This window comes from Phyllostomus discolor, chromosome 12, assembly GCF_004126475.2.
Source record: "Phyllostomus discolor isolate MPI-MPIP mPhyDis1 chromosome 12, mPhyDis1.pri.v3, whole genome shotgun sequence".
Lineage (NCBI taxonomy): Eukaryota > Metazoa > Chordata > Mammalia > Chiroptera > Phyllostomidae > Phyllostomus > Phyllostomus discolor.
Genome location: NC_040914.2, coordinates 12,545,579 through 12,568,855, shown reverse-complemented (window position 1 = coordinate 12,568,855; position 23,277 = coordinate 12,545,579). Strand labels below are relative to the sequence as shown.

Below are 23,277 nucleotides of genomic sequence, written 5' to 3'. Positions count from 1 at the left end.
AAAAAGTCCTTAAAATTTTATTGCCAGAGTTATGATTTAGGAAGTATCTGTCACAAAGCCCTGTGTCCATCTCTTAAAATGCAATCCTCCTGAGTTTGGGTGTATCAGTCTGTGTGAGAGGTGGAAGCCTAACTTGGGTGAGAACCTTTAAAACCAGGAGGTAGGCCCTGGCTGGCATAGCTCAGTGGATTGAGCACGGGCTGGGAACCAAAGTGTCCCAGGTTCGATTCCCAGCCAGGGTACATGCCTGGGTTGCAGGCCATAACCCCCAGCAACCGCACATTGATGTTTCTGTCTCTCTCTCTCTATCTCCCTCCCTTCCCTCTCTAAAATAAATAAATACATAAATAAAATCTTTAAAAAAAAAAAAACCAGGAGGTAAAATGACATCCTGTAAAGATTTTATGAAAAGTTTCAATTTTCTTTCCTGTATAGCCAACTAGCAAACAGAGACACCTTTGATTCTTTCACCTGTTCTTAAAATTTTCACAGCCTTCTTTCCCATGGCTGCTGAGTTCTGGCTCACTATGTTAATGCATGGTTTTTTTATAAAGTGTTTCTTTTCTCTTAAGTTTGTGCGATGCATGTCTCACTCTGACATCACCTACCAGTACTTATAATTACCTGATCATGTCGTCTTTCTTACAGCTGCCCATCCTTACTATATTTTCAAATATTCCAAATGTTTTTAATCTGGCTGAAATTTGTCAATACATATTTCCCATTGTCCTGCCTCCATCCTGAATTGGTGTCCACAGCATAAGGTAACCTGACTACCTAGATTGTTCTGTGAAAAAGGTTGATTAAAATGACCTTTGTCTTAGAATCTGAGAAAAAAAGTATAGAGACAAAACACTACCTCTGCAGCAGCCTAGCCAACAACTGTGTTCTTATTCTACATACATTTTCACTCACTCTCAAGGAACAAGTTTACAGAGACTGTAAAAATATTCTGTCATGAAACTCTGAAATTCTTGTAAACATGCAGGTCTCTGCCACATCAGTTCGCCACAGGTCTGCACTGGAAGACCCTGTTTTGTGCCTCCTGTGACATGGATCTCAGGTCCTGGTTACCAGGTGCACTAGGCAAGAAAAGTTATGAAACATGACATATGGAATAACAATCAAGGGAAAGAAGGAGATGGGAATCTCTTTGGGTTCTAGGAGTCTGAAGAGTGATGAAAGTTTGTAAGATTATGCGTATGAAGTTACCAGATTTTATCTTACAGTTTATTTCAATTCATATATTTTCCTCTCCTTTCTCTCAGCCCATTTATCTTCTTTCCTCACATTACTTTCCTTTCAAATTTTGTTTTTTCTTTTCCTACAACTTGTTTCCATTTCACACTCTTGCTATTTCTCCCATATCCAGACACAGGAAACCAATTTTCTTTTTTTTTTAATATATTTTATTGATTATGCTATTACAGTTGTCCCATTTCCCCCTTCACTCCCCTCCACCCTGTACACCCTCTCCCACCCACTTCCCCCCCTTTAGTTCATGTCCATGTATCATATTTATAAGTTCTTCAGCTTTTACATTTCTCATACTATTCATACCCTCTCCCTGTCTATTTTCTACCTACAATCTATGCTACTTATTCTCTGCACCTTTACCCCCTCTCTCCTCCACCCACTGCCCTGTTGCTAATCCTTCATGTGATCTCCATTTTTGTGGTTCTGTTCCTGTTCTAGTTGTTTGCTTAATTTCTTTTGGTTTTGCTTTAGGTGTGGTTGTTAATAATTGTGAGTTTGCTGTCCTTCTCCTATACATGCTTTTTTTTTTAATCTTCTTTTCTTAGATAAGTCCCTTTAACACTTCATAAAATAAGGGCTTGATGACAATGAACTCCTTTAACTTGACCTTATCTGAGAAGCGCTTTATCTGCCCTTCCATTCTAAATGAAAGCTTTGCTGGATAGAGTAGTCTGGGATATAGGTCCTTGTGTTTCATGACTTGGAATACTTCTTTCCAGTCCCTTCTTGGCTGTAAGGTGTCTTTTGAGAAATCAGCTGACAGTCTGATGAGAACTCCTTTGTAGGTTACTGTCCCCTTATCTCTTGCTGCTTCTAGGATTCTCTCCTTCAGTTTCCTTTGGCTAATGTAATTATGATGTGCCTTGGTATGTTTCTTCTTGGGTCCAACTTCTTTGGGGCTCTCTGAGCTTTCTGGACTTCCTGGAAGTCTATTTCCTTTGCCAGAATGGAGAAGTTTTCCTTTATTATTTGTTCAAATACATTTTCAATCTGTTGCTTTTCCTCTTCCCCTTCTGGTACACCTATAATTTGGATGTTGGAACATTTAAAGATGTCCTGGAGGCTTGTAAGCTTCTCCTTGTTTTTTTTTGAATTCTTATTTCTCCATTCTTTCCTGTTTGGTTGTTTCTTTCTCCCTTCTGGTCCCCTCTACTGTTCTGAGTCCCAGTTTCCTTCCCATCACTATTGGTTTCCTGTGCATTTTCTTTCATTTCTTTTATGGTAACCTGCATTTGTTCATCTAATTTGCGCCCAAAATCAACCAATTCTGTGAGCTTCCTGATCACCAGTGTTTTGAACTGTTCATCTGATAGGTTAGCTATCTCTTGGTCACTCAAAAGGATGAGTTTGGGGGCACTGATTTGTCCTTCTGTTTGAGCCATCTCCCTCTCTTTCTTCTTTTTTTTGGGGGGGGTCTGATCACTTCTGTTACAGTGAGGGGTGGAGCCTTAGGTGTTCACCAGGAATGGGCACCCCAGTTGCTAGAGTGTGATGCTGTATGTGAGGGCGGGGTCGGGAGGGAACAATGGCAGTAGCTCCATTCTCTGTGGGACCTCAGTCCCTTCCCTGGGATCCTGATTGTGCAGTCTGCCCTGCTCCACAATTGCTGCCTCACTGGGTCTGCCAGCTGCCGCTTGCATACTCAAGGTCCACCTGCTGCAATCTTGAATGCCCCCAGATGCCTTATGTGCTCCCGGATGCCTTATGCACCCAATTCTCCATGTTCTCTGTGCCGTGCTGTGCCCCACACCTAGCTGCTTGTCTCTGCCCCTCCTACCAGTCTGGATAAATGGGTCCATTTTAACTTCTTGGCTGTCCAACTTCCCGTCAGATAAATTTTCTGTCAGTTCTGGGTGTTATTCTGCCTCTAAATTGTTGTTGTTCCAATCTTGGCTGTGTGTGGAGGTACAGTGCATCCACCTATGCCTCCATCTTGCTGGAAGTCAGGAAACAAATTTCTTGTCAGTGGGCATCTCACTTCCTTTTCACTCTACTCTTAAAATACCCCCATTCTCTCTCCACCTTTAGCAATCTTTGCTAGTCATCGTAGGTAGGGTGGTTGTTGTTGCATTTTTTTCTAATTTTATGTCAAGATCTTCACTAATTTTGTGGTTCAAATATTATATTTTACTGGTCCCCTCTCCTTCTCTTTTCTTCTCTTGTAATTTTTTTTTATTTTTTCCCTGTGTTAACCTGTTTTTGTCTGTTCTATTTCTCTTTCATCCTGCCTTTTTATTTTTCTTCATACTCTATTTTCCCTTTTCTATTTTTCCATACATCCCAAATTATAATATTTCCCTGTATTGGACTAGTTTTTGTTCCTCACTCTTAATATTCCCTTTCCCTCTATCATTTCAAAATCATTTCCCATTCCTCTCAACATGTATTGAAACTTTTTTGTTTGTTTGTTTCTTGTTTCCCTCTTATTCCCACACAACCTATATTAAGTTTACCTTATTTGTCATTGACAGTACTGTGGTGGATATTTCTCTTCAATTTCATTCCTATATTTTTGTTAATTGTTTAATATTTTCCCTCATTTTTCTTTCTCTGACTGTATTTTTTATATTATTTTAATTTCTGTTTAAACTGATTACTATATGCTTCCCTCCTCAAATTCCATTGTACATTCTTCATTCCCTTTTTAATTCATAATGTAAATTTTACTTTCTCTCTTCGTATTGCTCCAACTCCCATTTCTTATTAGTGCTCCTCCCTCTACTCTCTCAAAATCATTTTACTTTCAGTAAATAAGTCATCCCATATGCCCTCTCATTTGTTATAATAATCTTCATCCATTTACATCCTTATTATATACCTTATTTTTGAGACCATAAGACATACCTAGGTTTTAGAGGAGGAAAATAGGAAAACAAAATTTCAAAGCAAAACATGTGGTAAAATATTTAATAACATAAATAACATAATATTTCACCAATGTAAATGTAGACAGAACTCAAGAGCAGCATTAACAACCATTATCCCTACCAAATTTGAGAGGGGAATGTGTGTCTTACATTTCAAAAAATGTGGTACTAGTTCATTTGCTGTTGATAGTGGGATGGTGGGGGGTGGTTATTTTTGTGGTTGTGGGTTTGTTTCCTTGTCTTTGTGGTTTTGTTCTGACAGTACATTCACAACAGCACGTAACACATGGTATGAGGAATGACCCTTAGTCAACCAGTTGGAGGGAAGGACCCACCAAAGAAACACCCCAAAGCAATCAAAACTCAATTACATCCAGAGAACCACCATAAAGGACATAAAGAGCATCCTGAGAGCATCTAGTTCAGTTGAGCTGAGGAGACTATACCACTGAATGGCACAGGTCTCCTAATGTTGAACTTCTCATCACAAAGTCAGGAAGTCAAAAAAGATTAATTTAAGAAGCAGAAGCAAACAGGAAGAGTCAAACAAATAATGGGAAGTCATAGAAACAATCCCCAATTGAAAGGAAAGGGGTACTCCTCAGAAGGAGTACTAAATGAAATTGAAGCAAGTCAACAATCACATATTGAGTTCAAAACAGTGGTTATGAGGAAGTTTAATGAGCTCACAAAGATTTACCAAAAACTACAGGGAAACTACAAGGAACTTACTGTAAACTATATCAGCATGTAAAAGGACATAAAAAAAAAAAAAGAGCCAAGAGGAAATAAAGAATACAGTAGAAGGTGTCAAAAGCAGGCTAGATGAAGCAGAGGATCAAATCAGCAAGCTGGAGGACAAAGTAGAGAAAAACTCTCAGAAAGAGCAAGAAAAGGAAAAAAAAAACAGAAGAATCAAGAGGGACTAAGAGAATTGCTGGACAACATGAAACATAATAATATCCATATAATAAAGATACTAGAAAGAGAAGAAGGGGAACAAGGAATAGAAAACCTGCTTGAAAAAGCAATCATAGAAAACTTATCTAATTTGATGAGAGAAAAAGCCACACAAGTTCAGGAAGCACAGAGGGTCCCAATCAAGATTAACCCAAAGAGGCCCACTGCAAGACACATCATAATGAAAATGGCAAAATTCAAAGTCAAAGAGAGAATCATAAAGGCAGCAGGGGAGAAACAGGAAGTAACATACAAGCGAGCTCCGATAAGCTTAGCAGCTAACTTCTTAACACAAAAACTAAAAGCCAGAAGGGAATGGTAAGAAATATCGCTACTAACAAAAAGCAGAAGCCCAAAACCAATACTACTCCACCCAGCAAGGCTCCCATTTAAAGAGGAAGGTGAAATGAGGTATTACCCAGGAAAAAAAAGAAGGCTAAAAGAATGTACCTCCACAATAGGAGCCTGCCAAGGCATGCAAAGGGATTGCTTTAAGAAGCTAAGGAAAGCCCTGGCTGTGGTGGCTCAGTAGTTGAGTGCCAGCCTGTGAATCAAAGGATCACCAGTTCAATTCCCAGTCTAGGGCACACACCTGGGTTGCCAACAAGATCTCCAGAAGGAGGTGTGCAAAAGGCAACCAAACATTGATGTTTCTCTCCCTCTCTTCCTCCCCCTATCTCTAAATATAAATAAAAAAATCTTTAAAAAAGAAGATGAAGAGTTAGAGAGGAACAAAGGTACAGAGGGGGTAAATTAAATGAATAAGTGCCTATTGATAATAACCTTAAATGTAAATGGATTAGCTGCACCAATAAAAAGACATAGGGTAGATGAAAGGATAAGAAAGCATGACCCACACTTATGCTGCCTACAAGAGACCCACCTAAGAAGAAAAGACTTACCCAGTCTGAAAGTGAAGGGTTGGAAGAAAATATTCCAAGCAAATAGACAGGAAAAATAAGCCAGGAAAGCAATACTTGAATCAGACATAATAGACATCAATACAAAGGCAATAATAAGAGACACAGAAGGATATTTCAAACTACTCAAAGGCAGAATCCATCGAGAATACAATAAACATTGTAAACATATATGCACCAAATTTTGGATCATCCAAATTTATTACCAAAATCTTGGAGGGTCCCAAGAAAGACATAGACAGCCACACAATTCTACTTGGATATTTTAACAGCCCATTAACAACAATGGCTAGATCTTCAACATGAAGAATCAACAAGGGCATTTGGGTACTGAATATGCACTAGATAAATGGACTTAAAAGATATATGCAGAACCTTTCACCTCAAGGAAGCAAAATGCACATTTTTTCAAACACATATGGAACATTCTCAAAGATAGACCACATGATGAGTCACTAAACAAGCCTCAACAAATTGAAGGAAATTGAAATCACATCAAACATTTTCTTGGACCACAATAACTTCAAACTAGAAAACAACTACAAAGGAAAAACTCAAAAACAGCCAAATTCATGGAGACTGAAAAACATATTATTACACAGTGAATGGGTTAAAAATGAGATCAATTAAGAAATCAAAAAGTTTCTGGAAACAAATGAAGATCAGCAAATAACAGCCTAAATGCTGAAGGGACATATCAAAGGCAGTCTTGAGAGGGAAGTTCATAGCAATCCAGGCTTACCTGAGAAAGATAGACACATTTCAAATAACAACCTGACCTTCATCTACAAGAACTGGAGAAACAACAAGCAAAGCCCAGAGCCAGTAAAAGAGATGAAATAATCAAGATGAGACCAGAATTAAATGACATAACATCTAAGAGAAGAATTCAAAGGATCGATAAATGCAGAAGCTGTTTCTCTCCAAAGATTAAAAAAGTTGACAAGACTTTAAACTGACTTATCAAGAGAAACAGAGAGAGGACACAAATAAACACAATCAGAAATGACAGAGGAGAGATTACACCTGATACCACAGAAATACAATTGACTGTAAGAAATTACTATGAAGAACTATATGCCAAGAGATTTTGAACCCTGGGTGAAACAGACATTTATAGAAACATAAAATCTTCCACAACTGAATCAAGAAGTAGAAAGCCTGAATAGGCTGAAAATAGCAAGTGAAATTGAAGCACTAAGCAAAAACTTCCTGGCACATAAGGGCCCTACATGGGACAATTTCACAGGAGAATTTTACAAAAAAAATTAAGAATGTGCTAATTTATTCTTCTCAAACTATTCTAAAAATTCCAAATGAGGGAGAGAACTCCCAAAGTCTTTTTATGAGAGCAGCATCAGCCTAATCCCCAACCAAATATAGATACAACAAAGAAAGAATATCATGGGCTAATATCACTTATGAACATAGATGCTAAATCCTAAACAAAATATTGGCAAGCCACAACCAGAAATACAATAAAAAGAGCACACACTATGATCATTTGCAATTCATTTCAGGGATGCAAAGATGGTACCATATTTGCAAATCAAAAAATGTCACATATCACATAAACAAAAGGAAACACAAAAATCACATGATCATATCATTAGAGGCTGAAAAAGCATTTATTAGATTACATCACCCATTTATGATAAAAAAAAAACACACTCAGTAGTAGAGGGAGCATATTTCATCAAAGGGTAAAAACTGAATGCTTCCCCTCTAAGATCAGGAATATGACACGGGTGTGGCCTTTCAACAGTTCTATTCAACATAATATAGGAAATCCTAGCCACAACAATCAGACAAGGAAAAGAAATAAGACATTCACATTTTATAAAAGGAGGTAAAACTGCCTATAAATAAAAACAACCTCATCATTTGTGTTGTTGTTTTCACATGTCCCGAAATTCAATTAATATTTGCTGAGCTTGTCATTGCCTTCAAGAATCCAGGACCCTTTCTATTGTTGAGAAATTAGGCCCAAGGAGTTTCCCACAAGGGTGCCTGCTCAGTTCCAATATCATTGAAGTAATTTATGTTCAACTTAATTATTTCCAAAAATAAATACAGCAGCACAAAAGCTCAAAAAAAGTCTTCATACGATTGACAACAACAAATGAATTTGTAAAAGCCCTTGTTCTAATGGCAAATCTATGGTACTGCAGTATTTTCCTTAAAAATAAGAAATAGTGTGTATGTTAGTTCAGGAGACATTTTGATTTTTCATTACTCATTCCTCTGTAGATTCTGTAAACATGTAATGAACTCATACTTTAAATCTATCAGGCACTGTCTGAGGTACTTGGGGCATGATAGTGCATGAAAGAGATGAACTAGACATGACTGTTGATAACCATGTATTTACTTGACAAATAACATTTCAAAGGCACTTCAGGATGCCTTAAGATTTGTAATCCCAGGCAAATCATTGACCTGAATGTGCTCCAGTAGGATTTTTCTTAATCTCTTTGTATTTTCAGCACCCCTCACTTTTTCTTGCACCCCACGTTAAATTCTTCAGAAAATTCTTTGACTCAATGCTCAGAACAAATTCAGAAACTGATGCTTTTTCTTCACACTGCTCCAAATATCCTTACCTATTACTTGAAATTACTATACTTGTTTTCTCACCAAATCTCCTGCTTGCAACCCAGCAGCCACACAAATCCTGGCTAGTGAGGAGGCTAAAAATAGGAATACTGTCCCTCCCACCTTAAAAATGTTCTGGCTGGACTAATCATCAAACTAAGAGAGTCCAATTAACAAAAGGGAATACCGTTTTTAATATATAATCATAGAGAATTCACAGAAGCCTAAAAATTGATAATTGTGAGGAAACGTTGGGTTATAAACATTCTGAACAAAGGAGAAAAGGGGAAAATAAAGTCCTTTGTTTCAGAAGTCAGAATGAGTGCTTTGAAGGTAGGTGAGAAGACCACATCCTACTTGGCAACAGAATTTTTTCCAGGCAACTCAGAATCAGTAGGGCACAGGGGCCACCTCACCAACAAGTGCCTTACTGATACACTTTTACTTCCCATATGTAATCAAATTAACCTAAAGTGAATATCCCAATTTTTCTGCTGAATCACAAGTTCTATCTGAATCTGTAGACAGAAATATGAAGAGGGTCAACATTTTTTTTCTGAGTTTTTTTTCTGAATAAACAGCTTAAAAGCAATATCCTTAAACTAAACTTTCAGGGTGGAAAATGTTGGTTTCCTTCCATAAACACAGGCTATTCACATCTATTTTTCTTTTTCTTTCAACCTTCCAGTGTCTCCCCAGTTCATTCAGAGCAAAGCCAAGGCTGTTGCTGATGGATTCATTATTTCTGACTTCATGTACTCTCATCCTCTGATCTCTCTGCTCCAGTAAGTTCGCATCCTCTCTGCAGAGCCAACACATTTGAATTTAATAAAAAATATCACCCCAAGTATGCCTTACTTTAGTCTAACATACTATTATACAATATTATTGTCACTGTTCTTTGGATTATTGTGTGACTCCCTCACTGTCAAGTAAGGACTACGAGGTCTGAGATTTTGTCTGTTTTCTTTGTCGTGACTAGAAGTCTGTCAGAGAAATGGTGAACAGAGGGTAGTTATTCTTTTATAAATGAATTAAAAATGTACAAATATGATAATGGTTAAAAGGGTAAAATATAGAGCATTATGACCTCACAGAGGTCATAGAGCATTCTGACCTGGTGAAGACCAGTTAAACTTTTTTGATAAAGAAACATCTAATAGAGAATGAGCCCAGGCAATCCTACAGCTCATGTTGGAGGCAGAAATGAGAATTCCAGGCAGAGGACACAGCATGAGCAAAGGTCAGGAGGCAAGAACATTAAGTGAAGTAAATAAATTTTGGTGATTAATTTTGGTGATTAATTTTGGTTATTCAGTGAGCTAAGGTGCCTGAGGTACCCAATACAAAGTCAGTGCTAAAAAAATGGCTAGTGTTGTCATTATTGCATTTGTCTGCATACACATTGTGAGTGTGATCACTTGGAAACAGCATTATTAGGAAAACCATATGCTCCAGTCCTGACCACACAAGCAATTCATGTCATCATGCATTGATTGCAGCTTGACTGATTTATAAGTGACTAACAATAAAGCAAATATATCTAAAGTTTACAATCTGATGAGTGTTGGCAGGCCTATACAATCCACATGTATCAATTTGACCCAAAAGTTTTTCACATGCCTTTGAAATCCCTTCCTTTTTTCTCCACCCAATCCCCAGAGTTTGTGGGAAATTACTCATTTTCTTTCTTTCTGTATAGGTAAGTTTGTATATACTGAAGTTTAACATATGTAAAACAATGTAGTATGATCTCTTTTTAATATGTCTTCTTTAATTCAGCATAATTATTTTATGAAGTAAAATTCACATGATAAATTAATCATTATAAAGTGAACAATTCAGTGGTATTTGTTAAAGTCACAATATTTGTAGCCATCAAGTGTACTTAGTGTTAAAATATTTTAATCTCATAAAACACCGTACCATTTGAGAGATTGCTCCCCATTACCCCATACCCTAACTTGTGCAATGTAACAACCTCAATTCTGTCTTCATCCCATCTTTGTTTTCTGGCCCACATATATTGTCTCGTATCTCCTGATAGTTTATATCTGGTTTTACCACTTGTCTCAATTTCAGAAAACTAACCTGAGTCTTCAAAACATTAATCTTTCTCCTAACTCTGTGTCTTACCATGACACCCATTCTAATATGGGAGAATGAAACCCCCACTTCACCACATAAGCTGCAGGGGCTCCTTTCTCAACAGGTAGGTCAGGCATTCGCTCATATTATTCAGCTTAATTCTCAGCCTCCAAAATAAACCTTCTCGTATGGCACCTTTAGAGCCCCTTCAAACCATGTAATGCCTAACAACCTGTGAACTCCCAGGCTTTAAAATTTCTCATCTGACACTGAGCAGACCCCATTCCTCCATGACTTCAATCTGTGTTTGCCTCTGCTCACACACAGTCCACCTCTGGACAGGTGCTCAGAAATCTCAGCCAAACATACCAGATGTCACAGGGAGCAGGACAGGAAATGGAACAAGTAAAGAGATTTACTTCCTACTTCCCAGGTTCTGGATGTGGGTTCTTTAAGGACAGACACATGTAATTTGTAAACAGAACAAAGAAAACAAAGAACAAGGACAGTGATGACTACCCTGAGCTGCATGTCAAAGAGGGCTTGAGAGAGGCTCATTCAGTATATACCTGTGGGTGGCTAACTTAACAGAGACCTGCATGTTTACTTCAATTGTTGAGTTTCAGGATAGGATATCATTTATAATCTCTGTGATCTTCAAGTTGCTGTGAAAATGTATGTGGATTGAGTATGCTGTTGATGGTTAGGGTGCTGTAGAAATGTGCCCTTTCATGCTGACATGTCTTCATGGATTCTGAGCAAAGGCTGCTTTGAGGCATTTGGGTCCACAAGAGGACTTGGGAAGTCAGGTCATCTACTGCTGTGAAAACAAAGAAGAGAGGCATGTCTATTGGAAACATTTCTAAAAAACAATTAATGAGAGCAGAAAACATTTTGAGGATTTATGACACTTTTGAGTAAGAAAACATGCTTAGCTACTTACAGGGATGTTATGTTAAGGTAAAACATGCATTAAATACTTTTAAAAATAAATGTAAAACTTATTAAAGACTATGCCATAGGGCAGTGAAACAAAACACACCATCCCTGATTCAAAGGCTAGAGAGATTTTAGGAGGAACTATGGGAATGTGTAATGGTTAATTGAGTTTACACAAAAGGAAGCAAAATTTTTCATGAAATTCTGATAGGTGGTCTCTTTTGTTTTGGCTCTAAAGGTGCCCAACAAAGGTGTGCCTCTCTTGAGAAATGAGAACACTAGGAATGTTAAAATCCTAAGTAATGAGACCAGGTATTTGAGACAGATATTCTTTGGTTCTTAACACAGGCAAGAAGCTTATAAAAAGACTTATGCATGCTTCAACAGACCAGATAAAGGATCAGCAATTAACAAATTACAATTTCATTTTTAATGGAGTGCTATAAAAATAGATGTCAGTGGCCTAGATTCAGAAAAAACCCATGTAAGGGTTTCTGAATCTGAGGCAACATTAGACCTCCAGGTCATAAAAAAAAAATTGCTTTCTTCACAGTGGATGGCCCAACAACTAAACTGCTTTTAGACAAGACCTAGTTTGCATTGTTGATGCTCTTCTCCCAAGGTGTGTCTGGGTCAGGCGGATTGAGCTTTACCCAGAAGCTCCATATAAATGCAAAATGTGATTTCCTCAGTACCCCAAGTTTCATTATCTTCAGTCTGCAACAGACAGGGCCTACAAAATCCCATTGAATGGGGCTGAGGAGCAGCCTGGTAGTTGTTGTTGGGGACCGTTATGGAAGTGGGTAGAGGCAGGTTGTCTTTGGAGCTTGCTATGTTGTTAGGTTTTTGATACAAATTACATCAAATATGTAAGTGATTGCAAGTCTTTCAATCTATAAACATAGATGTTATTTTCTACTTATTTATTTTTACATTTTAATTGTTTTGAAGACAGTTTGGTAGTTTTAGTGCATACATCTTCCTCATATGTGAATGATTTTTCTCTAAGTATCTCATTCTTTCTGGTGCTGTTTGAAGTGAATTGGTTTCCACAAAGAAATGAGAAGGGTGCTGACTGTTAATTTTGTCCTTTCCAACTTGAATGAATGTACCAGTTTTCACAGTTTTTGTTTTTCTAGATGTGTTACAGGGTGCCGCCAAGAGGGGGGACCCCAAATAGGCATTTGAAATGGGGTCCAGAACTCAAGGTGTCCAGGAGATTTTAAGGTGTCTTCACCCCTTCCCCCACAGGTGTGAGTTGGAGGAAGGGACATACAGAGCAAGAACATGCAGGGCAGCTTTGCAGCTAATCCATGGCATGGTCATTTAGCATACCTATAGCCTTTGGCTGGTCACTTAGATATGCTAAATAGCTATGGCCATGCTCAAGGCCAGGGGGATGGAAAGGGACCTTCCCCCCAAGATGGGACCTGGGAGGCAGGTCCCCTGAGTTACAGCGCCTGCGTGGGAGCTGGGAGAAGCTTGGCTCCATGACATGGGGTGACACCTGCCCAGACCCACGATGGCGACCAGAAAAGCTGGAGAAGACAGCAGATTGAGGGCAAGTGTGTCCAAGTGTAGGAGGAGTCAGAAATGGGGCTGCAGAAGAAGATTGGCGCGGGGGATTTAAACCCAGACACGGCAGCCATTTGGAGGAGAACCGGGCAACTTGACGGAGTGGAGACTCCTGCAGCCCTGAGAGAGGGAGAACCACGCGGCAGCCCTGGAGGAGAGAACCATGCAGTTTTGACAGAGTGGGGACTCTCCCTTCCTGCAGCCCTGAGAGAGAGAACCACGGGGCCTGGCAGAGTGGGGACCCCTACAGCTTTAGAAGGGGGAACCACCACCTGGTTTTAGCAGAGATCCTGGGGACTCAGCTGAGGGTGCCGGGAATCCAGGAAGGTCTCTCAGTCGAGAGGGATTACTAACTGAGAAGAACCAGAGGACTGCCTGAGCCATGGACTTCTATTTCCTTTCCTGAGATACGGTACTCTGGACTGGGCAAAGGAGGAAGGGAAGAAGGACTGTGTGTTTGTGGGTGTTTTTAGGGACTTTGGGATTTTGGTGAAGACATTAGGTCACTACTTTAAGTTAGTATAGCATTAAATAAACATTTCCTTTCCTTTTCACAAATCTCTGGCATTGAGAGACGTCTTTCCTAGGGTGGTGGACATAACGGACCCAGGGCCTTCTTTCAATAATAGTTTATCATCTCAGGCCCCCCCTTGTTGTGTTCTGTAACAGATGGAGAGAAGAATTTCTGATGTTTTCCTTGAAGGATACCGGCCAGCAGTATCTATCTGGGCTGCGGGTGTTCGTCGAAACATGCTAATAACATAAACAAAGACAACCAGGTTCTGTAGGAGAATTGGGACAGAATGGCCACTCCTCAAGTGGGGAGCACCTGGGCTGCCCTCTGTCCTGGAGGGTGCCACTTGGCCACTCCTCATGTGGGGAGCACCCCATGTCCATCCCCCAGCAGAATTTTATTGAGAAAACAGACTTTGTGGATTCACAGTCTGGCAGAAAAGATCAAAGAATGTAAACAACTTACAAAGGTGGGAACAGAACTCCTGCTGTGATTCTGGGCAAGATTTGGGGTTTCTCACATATTGCTTAAAGGGCTAGTTTTGGTTTCCTGTCTGTGCTTTTAAATTCCAAGATAATAACATCCTCCAGCAAACAGATCTCACAGGATCTTGCATATTCTATGTCCCAGGCCTGATTACCCCGGGGGGCCTGCCAGTTCTGGTCTGGGCTGTTTCACCCCTGCAGGCCTGAGAAGACAAAGGCAGCCAGGGGACTTGGATTTCTCACATCCAAGAACAAAGACTCAGGCTTTGACAAAGCCAAAGAGGGTTGATGTTGATCACCCCTTCATTTCCACAGCCCCATGAGTCTGTTTTCTTTCATGAACACCTGTGTCTTAGGTTCATTCTCTATCCAAGAGAATTGTTACCTGTCATTGACTGCCGTTCAAGCCAGAGAAATAAGTTTTGTCTCCTTAGTGGCTCCTGGTCTGGAGGTTTTTCACTCAGCCTAAGTCACAGGTAGCGGGGGGCAAGGGTGGGGGGTTACAGCTTCCTGAGACCAGGCAGGGCACTCCCCAACAGTTTTCTACATATAAGGTGAAGTTGTCTGTTAAAGAGATCAATTTTCTTTTTTTTTCCAATATAAATACCAAATACGTCATCTTATTGACAAATTGTTCCATCTAGGCATTCCAGTAGTATGTTGAATAGGTGGGAAAAAAAAGATAGTCTCACCTTGCTCTATATTTTATTAACATTTTGGTGTTCTGCATGGAATATTGGGTTAACTATGGGTTTTCCTTTGTGGCCTTTACCATCATGAGTAGGTTCCTTCTATTCCAGCAGTCCCTGTCTTTTGCTAAAATCATAAAAACATCTCCCTGGGAAATTATTTCAGCATGCTATTCAACCCGCATGCAAGAAGAAAGTCCCATTCAATCTGACAAAATATTTACCAAAAACGCCTTCAAATACAAGGTCACAACATCCAGGTTGGGCTATCTCTATGGAATAATAAAATATTTAATACCAGGTAAATGCCTTCCCACTAACTACATATTTTATTTGGTCCCAGAGTTGTACAGGGGATATAAGCCTGTCTTCCCTAACATATGGAATTACTTATATAAGGAGTGGGACATGATTTTGTGAAGAAATAAGTCCTAAGATCAAGACATTTCATGAGAGAGGAAAATTTCACTTAATGATTAGGTTATAGGACACAGGATCTGAGAAGGGGTTCTCTGTGCTGATAGTACTGAGATGTCCATGAGAACACTTCAGGGCTCACTCTCAGGTAATGTGGGGTCAGAGAAGATGCCCACCCCTCTATGTACACATTGTCATCTCAACAAAGGCAGTTGTTTTTCTGCAGAGGTCAGGACCATCCTCAGGTGATCTTTACAAACTTAACTATGAACAATGAGTAACTGGTATTTCTGGAGGTACATAGTGGCCCCAGGTACCAAGACCACTCTCTCTTTGTCCCATCCTCTGTTTCCCCACAGAACTTGTGCGTGTGTTAACTTTCCAGTAAACAGCACCAGTCACATAGCATAAGGACACTTTGGTGCTGACTGCTATATAAGTGTGACTTCCACTCAGTGGTTGTACAACAGTGAGAACCTGAAGCTGTTTTAGAAGGTGAAGCTTTCATGTGGCTACAGAACTTTCAACATGGACTTAGTCAGGACAAAGGATGTGGGAATGATCAGTGTGATGACATGAAAACCATAGTTTCTTTGAAAGTGAAACTCTCAATATGGGTGTAAAATATGAGCGACACATTTTTTTCTCACCTGTTATTAAACTCTGAATAAATCTTTTGCATTTTTCAAGTAGACATGCTCTGAAAGTGGAAAATTGTCAGAAGACTTACACTGAGTCATCAATGATCAATAATAAAAACTGACATTGCCACTGTTGTTGACTTAAGGTAGCACTTTACACCAGATCCTGTTACAGGGTGCAGCCAAGAGGGAGGATCCCAAATAGGCATTTGAAATGGGGTCCAGAACTTAAGGTGTCCAGGAGATTTTAAGGTGTCTTCACCCCTTCCCCCACAGTTGTGAGTTGGGGGAAGGGGCACACAGAGCAAGAACATGCAGGGCAGCTTTGCAGCTAATCCATGGCATGGTCATTTAGCATACCTATAGCCTTTGGCTGGTCACTTAGATATGCTAAATAGCTATGGTTTCTAGAGTCAGAAACCTTTAGACAGATTCTTTCTAACTGTAGGCCTCTGTGGTCTATTTTTTAGATAATTCTTTTGGAAATGAGATTGCAATTTGCAATTACTAATTCTTTATCTGGTCTTTTGAAATGTATACAAGTCTATTTGAACTCTTTTAGCCAGTGTTAAGCACCAAAGAATATCTGTCTCAAATATCTGGACCCATTAGTTTGAATTTTAATCTTCCTGGTATTCCTCTGCCCCATCTCTGAGGAAGAATAAAAGCTACCTTGGTTGGTGGCCTTTTCATATAAAAAGCAAAGACCTCCTGTCAGGATTGTATTCAAAGTTTTGTTTTCCTTTTGTATAAAGTCAATTAGCAAACAAAGATTCCCATGGATCCTTCTGTTCTAAAATCTTTCCAGCATTTCAATCAGGGATGTTGAGTTCTGTATCAGTGCCCTAACACATGGTCTTTAATATAGTCTTACTTTTATTTTTAAACTCTTTTGATAGATGTTTTAGTTTAATATAACTTCCCAGGAAATGACTAATCATGTTATCTCATTTAAAGTGTTGACCGTTAACATATTTTAAAACTTCCATTTTTTTATTATTTTGTAATTTAAAAACAAATGTTACATTGTCTCCCTCTCTTCTGACTTGATATTCACAATAGGAGATGACCTCACTTCCCAGATCCTCCTGGGACCCCACATTGCCTCATTGCAGCCTTGCCTCACAATCCATGAAGACCAACTAGCATGAAAGGGAACAATTCCACAGTGCCCTTACCATCAACAGTGTTCTCATTTCACATACGTTTTCCATTCATCTTCAAGATCACAGAGATGTTAAAAGACATTGTGCCATTAACTTCAACTACTCTAGTGAACATGCAGGTGTGTCTGACATCAGCCACCCACAGGCATGTACTGAATGAGCCTCTCTCAAGCCCTCTTTGACATGCAGCTCAGGGCAGACATCACAGTCCTCATTCTTTGTTTTCTTTGTTGTTTTTACAAATTGCACATGTCTGTCCATAAAGAGCCTGCAACCAGAATTGAGAAATGGGAAATAAATCTCTTTTCTGGTTCTATATCATTTTTTACTCCTGGTGTCCTCTGGTATACTTGAGAGATCATTGGGGACCTGTCCAGAACTGAATTGTGTATAAGCAGAGGTCATTACAGACCAAAGTCATGGAGGGCTGGAGTCTACTCACAGTCAGGATGAGAAATTGTAAACCCTGGGATATATTAGGGTACTAGGCATTTTAAGATTTCAAGGGGGCCTAAAGATGTCATTCAGGAGGGTTTGTTTTGGAGGCTCAGAATGAAACTGAATAATATGACTGAGGGTCTGACCTGCCTATTGAGGGAGGGACACTGGAACTTGTGCAGTGAAGGGGGGATGCCTTTCTTTAAGACTAGAAAGGGCATGATGGTAAGACACAGAATTGGGACAAAGGATAATGTTTTGAAGATTCAGATTATTTTCCTGACATTGGGATCAGTTGGAGCACCAGATGTAGAAGCTGGCAGGGGTCCTGACACAGGGTGTATGGGACAGAAAATGAAGAGAGGGAAAAGACACATTTAAGTTTGGTACCTTCCACAAATTAGGGTATGGGAAATTTGGGAGCAATCTCTCAATGGATACAGTGTTTTATGTGATTAAAATATTTCTATACTGGATAGACATGATGGCTACACAACATGTGATTACAGTAAATGGCACTGACTTGTTCACTTTATAATGATTAAATTTATTGTGTAAATTTTTTTCTCATAAAATATTTATGGTGAATTAAAGAAGCCAGATTAAAAAGAAACATACTACATGATTTTGTTTATATAAAAAAATCAGAAATACAAACTTATCTATTGAGAAAGAAAGAAAATGTGTAATTGTCTGCAAACCCTGGGGGTTGGTTGGGGAAATGAGAAAGAGATTACAAAGGCATGTGAGAAACTTTTGGATGAAATGGATTCACAAGGAGTGTGAACACATGCCAACACTCATCAGTCTGTACTCTTCACATATGTGTGGTTTATTGTCTGTCACTTGCACATCAGTCAAGCTGTAGTCTGTGCTTAATGTCACGATTGGCTTGTGTGGTTAGGGGGAGAATGTATTGTTTTCCTATTACTGCTGTTCTCAAGTGGGTAGACCTGAAAAGGGTACCCATGGGAGTACAATAATGACAATACTGGCCACTCTTCAGCACTCACTGTGTACAAGGTACCTCAATTGTATTAGCTGTCTTAACCACCAAAACAAGTCAGTAAAATTCATGACCTCACTAAATGTCCCTCTTCATCTCCTTTGTACATGGTGTCCTGTGCCTGGACCTCTCATTCTTGCCCCTCATGAGCTTTATGGTTGCCTGGGCTCATTCTGTATTTGATATTTTACTTAAAAAACTTTAACAGATCCTTCATTTTAGAATTCCAGTTATGTGAGGTCATAATGCTCCATATTTTGCCCTTTTAGCCATTATCACACTTGTAATTTTTTTACTCATTTATCAAAGAACACCAGCCTTGTGCTGACCATCTACTTGATTCTCTTCTAATCACTGGAAAGAAAACAGACATAATCTCAGTCTTCATAGATGTGATTTGCAGGTGGGTAAGTCACAGTATAATGCAAACAACAGCGATAATAATACTGTATGACAGTGATACGGGACTCAAGAGTTGGAAAATTTTAGTTTAGGGTAAATAGTTAATAAGCTTAGTAGGTAATGCATATGTTAAAGCCATTGTTTCAGAAACTGCAGACAAGGTCCATCTTGGCCTGGGAGAGACAGCAGGCCTCCTGAGGTACTGTAGGAGGGTGCAGCCAAAGGGTCCCCAAATAGAGATTTGGAATGGGGTTCAGAACTCAAGGTGTCCAGGAAATATTAGAAAAATATATAGAATGTCCTCACCCTCCACCCCAGGGGAAAGGACAAATGGAGCAGGGCCATTAAGAGCTGTTTCCCATAGCAACAGCCTTGCAGCTACCCTCTGGCGTGGTCTTTTAACATATCTATGGCCTTTGGCTGGTTGCATGGATATGTTAAATAGCTCTGGCCAAGCTCTAAGCCAGGGAAATGGAAGTAACTTTCCCTAGTTACGGAGCCTGGGAGGCAACTCCCCCTGGTTACTGCGCCTGTACCTGCGTGAGAATTTGGAAATGATTGGTTCCATAACATGGGGCCACACCTGCCCAGACCCACAATGGCAGTCCAGTAAAGCTGGAAGGCTTTGAGGGTTCTGGCATGTGAGGCCGAGTGTGGGAGGAGTCGGAAATGGGGCTGCAGAAGAAGATTGGCGCGGGATTTAAAAACCCAGACTTGGCGGCCATTGAAGAGAGAACCATGCAGCTGTAGCAGTGCAGGGAGGACAGCAGCCACTGAGGAGAGAGTACCATGCGGCTTCAGCAGAGTGGGGACTCCCGCAGCCGTGCAGAAACCGTCCGGGATGCAGCCGCCTGCAGCTCCTCTACCACCCGGCTCCGAGCCCCAGCCAGCTCAGCAGCCGAGGCCGAGAGAAGGGGCCACCAGTAAGTGACTCGGGAGCACCGGGTCACTGCCCGGCCGCCGCAGCCACCGCCAGGCCTCCACAAGCTGCGCCCGCGCTCTCACCTCTCTCGGGCTCAGCTAACCTTGCAGCCACCTGCTCTGGCCAAGACACAATGAGCTCCGCGCTAGCCCTCTCGGGGCTGCTGCTGCCGCCGCTGCCGTCGCTCTCCCAGAAAAGGGGATCACCCCCCCACCCCCGCAGCCATGGGAAGAATCACCACGCGGCTTTAGCTGGCGATCCTGGCAACACAACCAGTGGTACTGGGAACTAAGGAAGGCCTGCCAGCTGAGCACAAATTACTAGGAAAAACCAGGAGCTGCCTAAGCCACGGACTTCTATTTCTTCTCCTGAGATACGGTACCCCAGACTGGGCAAAGGGAGGAAGGAAGGACTGTGTGTTTGTGGGTGTTTCAAGGGACTTTGGGATTTTAACAAAGACATTAAGTCATTACTTTTAGTTTGTATAACTTGAATAAATAACTCTTTTCTTTTTCACCAATCTCTAGCATGGAGAGCTATAATTCTCTGGCTTAGAGAAAGGTGAACCTAGTACAGGGGGACCCCAGGAGAAACGGGGATTAATTCCCTAGCATTGTGGGACCCTCTTCCCTGGTGGCTAATAGGGGAGAATCATGGGAAACCACATGCGCAGTAGCTTTAATGCAACTACTTGTACATGCTCAGTAAAAGCCCACCACAACTAGCCAGGAAGGATCCGCTCTATAAGCATAAAGTCCCTCCAGCCCCTGAGGTCAATCTCTGCTTGGAGTTGGCCTGCTCCCATGTTCTCTTCTATGAACTCTGGGTGTTCGGTTCAATTCTTTGTCCTGATCACTAAGAACCTGGTTACCTGTGCCCACCTGTGACAGTACTACTAAAGATCACCACCTGCAGACAAGTGGAGGCATCCCAGGCATTGTGTTCCAGGGAGAGACTGGGGAGGCCCCACCCCTGGGAACAGCTCACTGCCCTGTTGGAGAATACTGCAGTTTTTAATCTAATTTTTCCTGAATTTCAAAACCCCTCACTGCACCTTGTTCTCTGTTATAAAAAGGCTGGCTTGGAAGGAAATCTAAGATGATCAGTTAGGGTATGAACCTGTCACAGGTGTGCACAGGTAACCAGGTTCTTAGTGATCGAAGACAAAGAATTGAACCGAACACACAAAGTTTATAGCATAAAGAAAGAGGGAAGATTTATTAAGTGATAGTACACTCCACAGGACACGGGAGTGGGCCAGCTCTGAGCAGAGAAAAGGGCACGTGCGCTGGGGGATTCTATTCTTATAGGGCAGAAGCCCCCTTGCTAGTCTTTGGCGGGCTTTTCCTGCGCAGGTACAAGCAGTTGGATTTCAAAGCTACTGCACATGTGTGGTTTCCCATGATTTTCTTGATTGGCTACTGGAGAAGGGAGTCTCACAATGTTATTTCATTATAATGATATTCTAAAGAATCAGGGGTAGCGCGCAGGTGCATTCTATGATTCAGAGTTATCCCAGAAAACGGGAACAACCCGTCTTAGGGGGTCTTTGTCATGTATAGATGTTTTCTACCTCAGCCCTGCGGGGCCTCTGGAGCTTCCTTCCTGACTATCTCCTGCCTCAAACCCACCATCTTCTCAGATCACTTTCCATCTGAATAAAGGGCCCATAAAGATTCAATCCCTGTCTCTGCTGATTGAGTTCGGTATGTGACAGATAGCATGAAAGTCAGTTTTTCCAGTTTCACTATGTCTCACAGAGCCTTCTGCCTTTCCTGGTTCTTCCTGATTCTTACTTGGGTGTGGTTAGCTTTCTGCCCACCAAGCCAGGTTTGTAGGGGAACACCCCATTCTGTTTATTTTATGAATTCATTACACATTTACAAAATCTACAAATGAACAAGTAATGAACAATCAAAATGTCTCCTGAACACCCATACAAAATATTTCTTATTGACCAAGAAAATACAGCAATTCTGTAATTGGAGAAGACACCAGTGTTTGGGCTGCCTGTCACTACCACACCCAATGAGCAATGACAGTGGTTGAATCTTTTATGGGTGCTTTATTTAGATGGCCGACAATCTGAGAAGATGGTGGGTTCATACCTTAAGAGACCATCTTGCCTTCTCTTTCTAGGCAAGTCTTTTTATACCAGGAATAAACAAAGTTCAGTGAGGGCTTTGAGATTCAGAGAGGATTAGTGAAAGCATCTGCAACATTCCTGGCCTGGGCAATTAGCTGTTCCCAGGGGACAGTGGCCATCTGTCTCTCTGTGGAACACAAAGTTCCAGATGCCTCCAACTTGTCCCCAGGTAGTAATCTTTAACAGCCCCAGGATGATGGCTGTTTTCCCAGGATCCAGGCCTGGCCTTCTCTGTAGTTTCTGAAACAAAAGCTTTAACATGCATATTACCTGTTAGACTTACATATTTTCCCTTAAGCTAAAATTTTCCATGCCTTGAGTCCCCTATCAATTCCACAAAGTTACCATGACTGCAGGGGCCCTTATAAACCCATTGTTGTTTTAGTGACCTCAGGACCTCTGTGGAGAATTCATGCTATAGGCAATTTTGGAACTAAAATAAGTTAAACATAAAAATACTTGAATGGTACTGAAACAGAACAAAAGATCTTATTCAGCAATATGTACTGATAGGATAAAGACTAAACTGATACATGAGTCGGAGTTATAGGACTAGTTCTTTCTGAACAGCTGTGGATAATAACATAGTGATAAGGTCTCAAGAGCTGGAAAATTTTACTTTAAGATAAAAAGTTATAAGTCTAGCAAGTAATGTATATGTTAAAGCTTTTGTTTCAGAAACTACAGATAAGGCCTATCCTGGTCCCCTGAAAAACAGCTGGCCTCCAAGGGCACTGCTAAAGGTTAATGCCTGGGGACAAGTTGGAGGCATCTGGGCCTTTGTGTGACAGGGAGACAGATCACCACCCCCCAAGGGAACAGCTAACTGCCCAGGCTGGGAATGTTGCAGCTGCTTTCACCTAATCCTCCCTGAATCTTAAAGCCCTCACCACACCTTGTTTATTTCCTGTTATATAAATTCTGGCTTGGAAAGAGAAGACAAGATGGTCTGTTAGAGTATGAACCTACCATATTCTCAGATTGTTGGCCATCTGAATAAAATGCCCATTAAGATTGAATTGCTGCCATTGCTTTTTGGGTTGGGTAGTGACAGACAGCCTGAATGACAGTGTCTTTTTCAGTTTCAACAGGATTCCTAATTCTTCCTGAGCAGCTGTGCATAATATCATAGCACCCATTGAGTTACTTTCCAGGAATTAAGACCCCCACAAACGGAAGCTGTGGACACCACAGCATGGATTTTTTTTTTATTTGCAGATTTAAGTGTATCTTTTAAGTTTCCTATAATA

General features: G+C 40.7%; 1 long non-coding RNA gene across 1 annotated transcript; it reads left to right on the top strand.

Moving 5' to 3' along the window:
- The first annotated feature begins 4,133 nt into the window (after nt 1-4,133).
- On the top strand, nt 4,134-19,642 carry LOC118497530. The gene is made up of 3 exons (XR_004900049.1): nt 4,134-4,267; nt 19,069-19,072; nt 19,620-19,642. It is a non-coding gene; the product is annotated as an uncharacterized LOC118497530 (long non-coding RNA).
- Nucleotides 19,643-23,277: the final 3,635 nt, after the last annotated feature.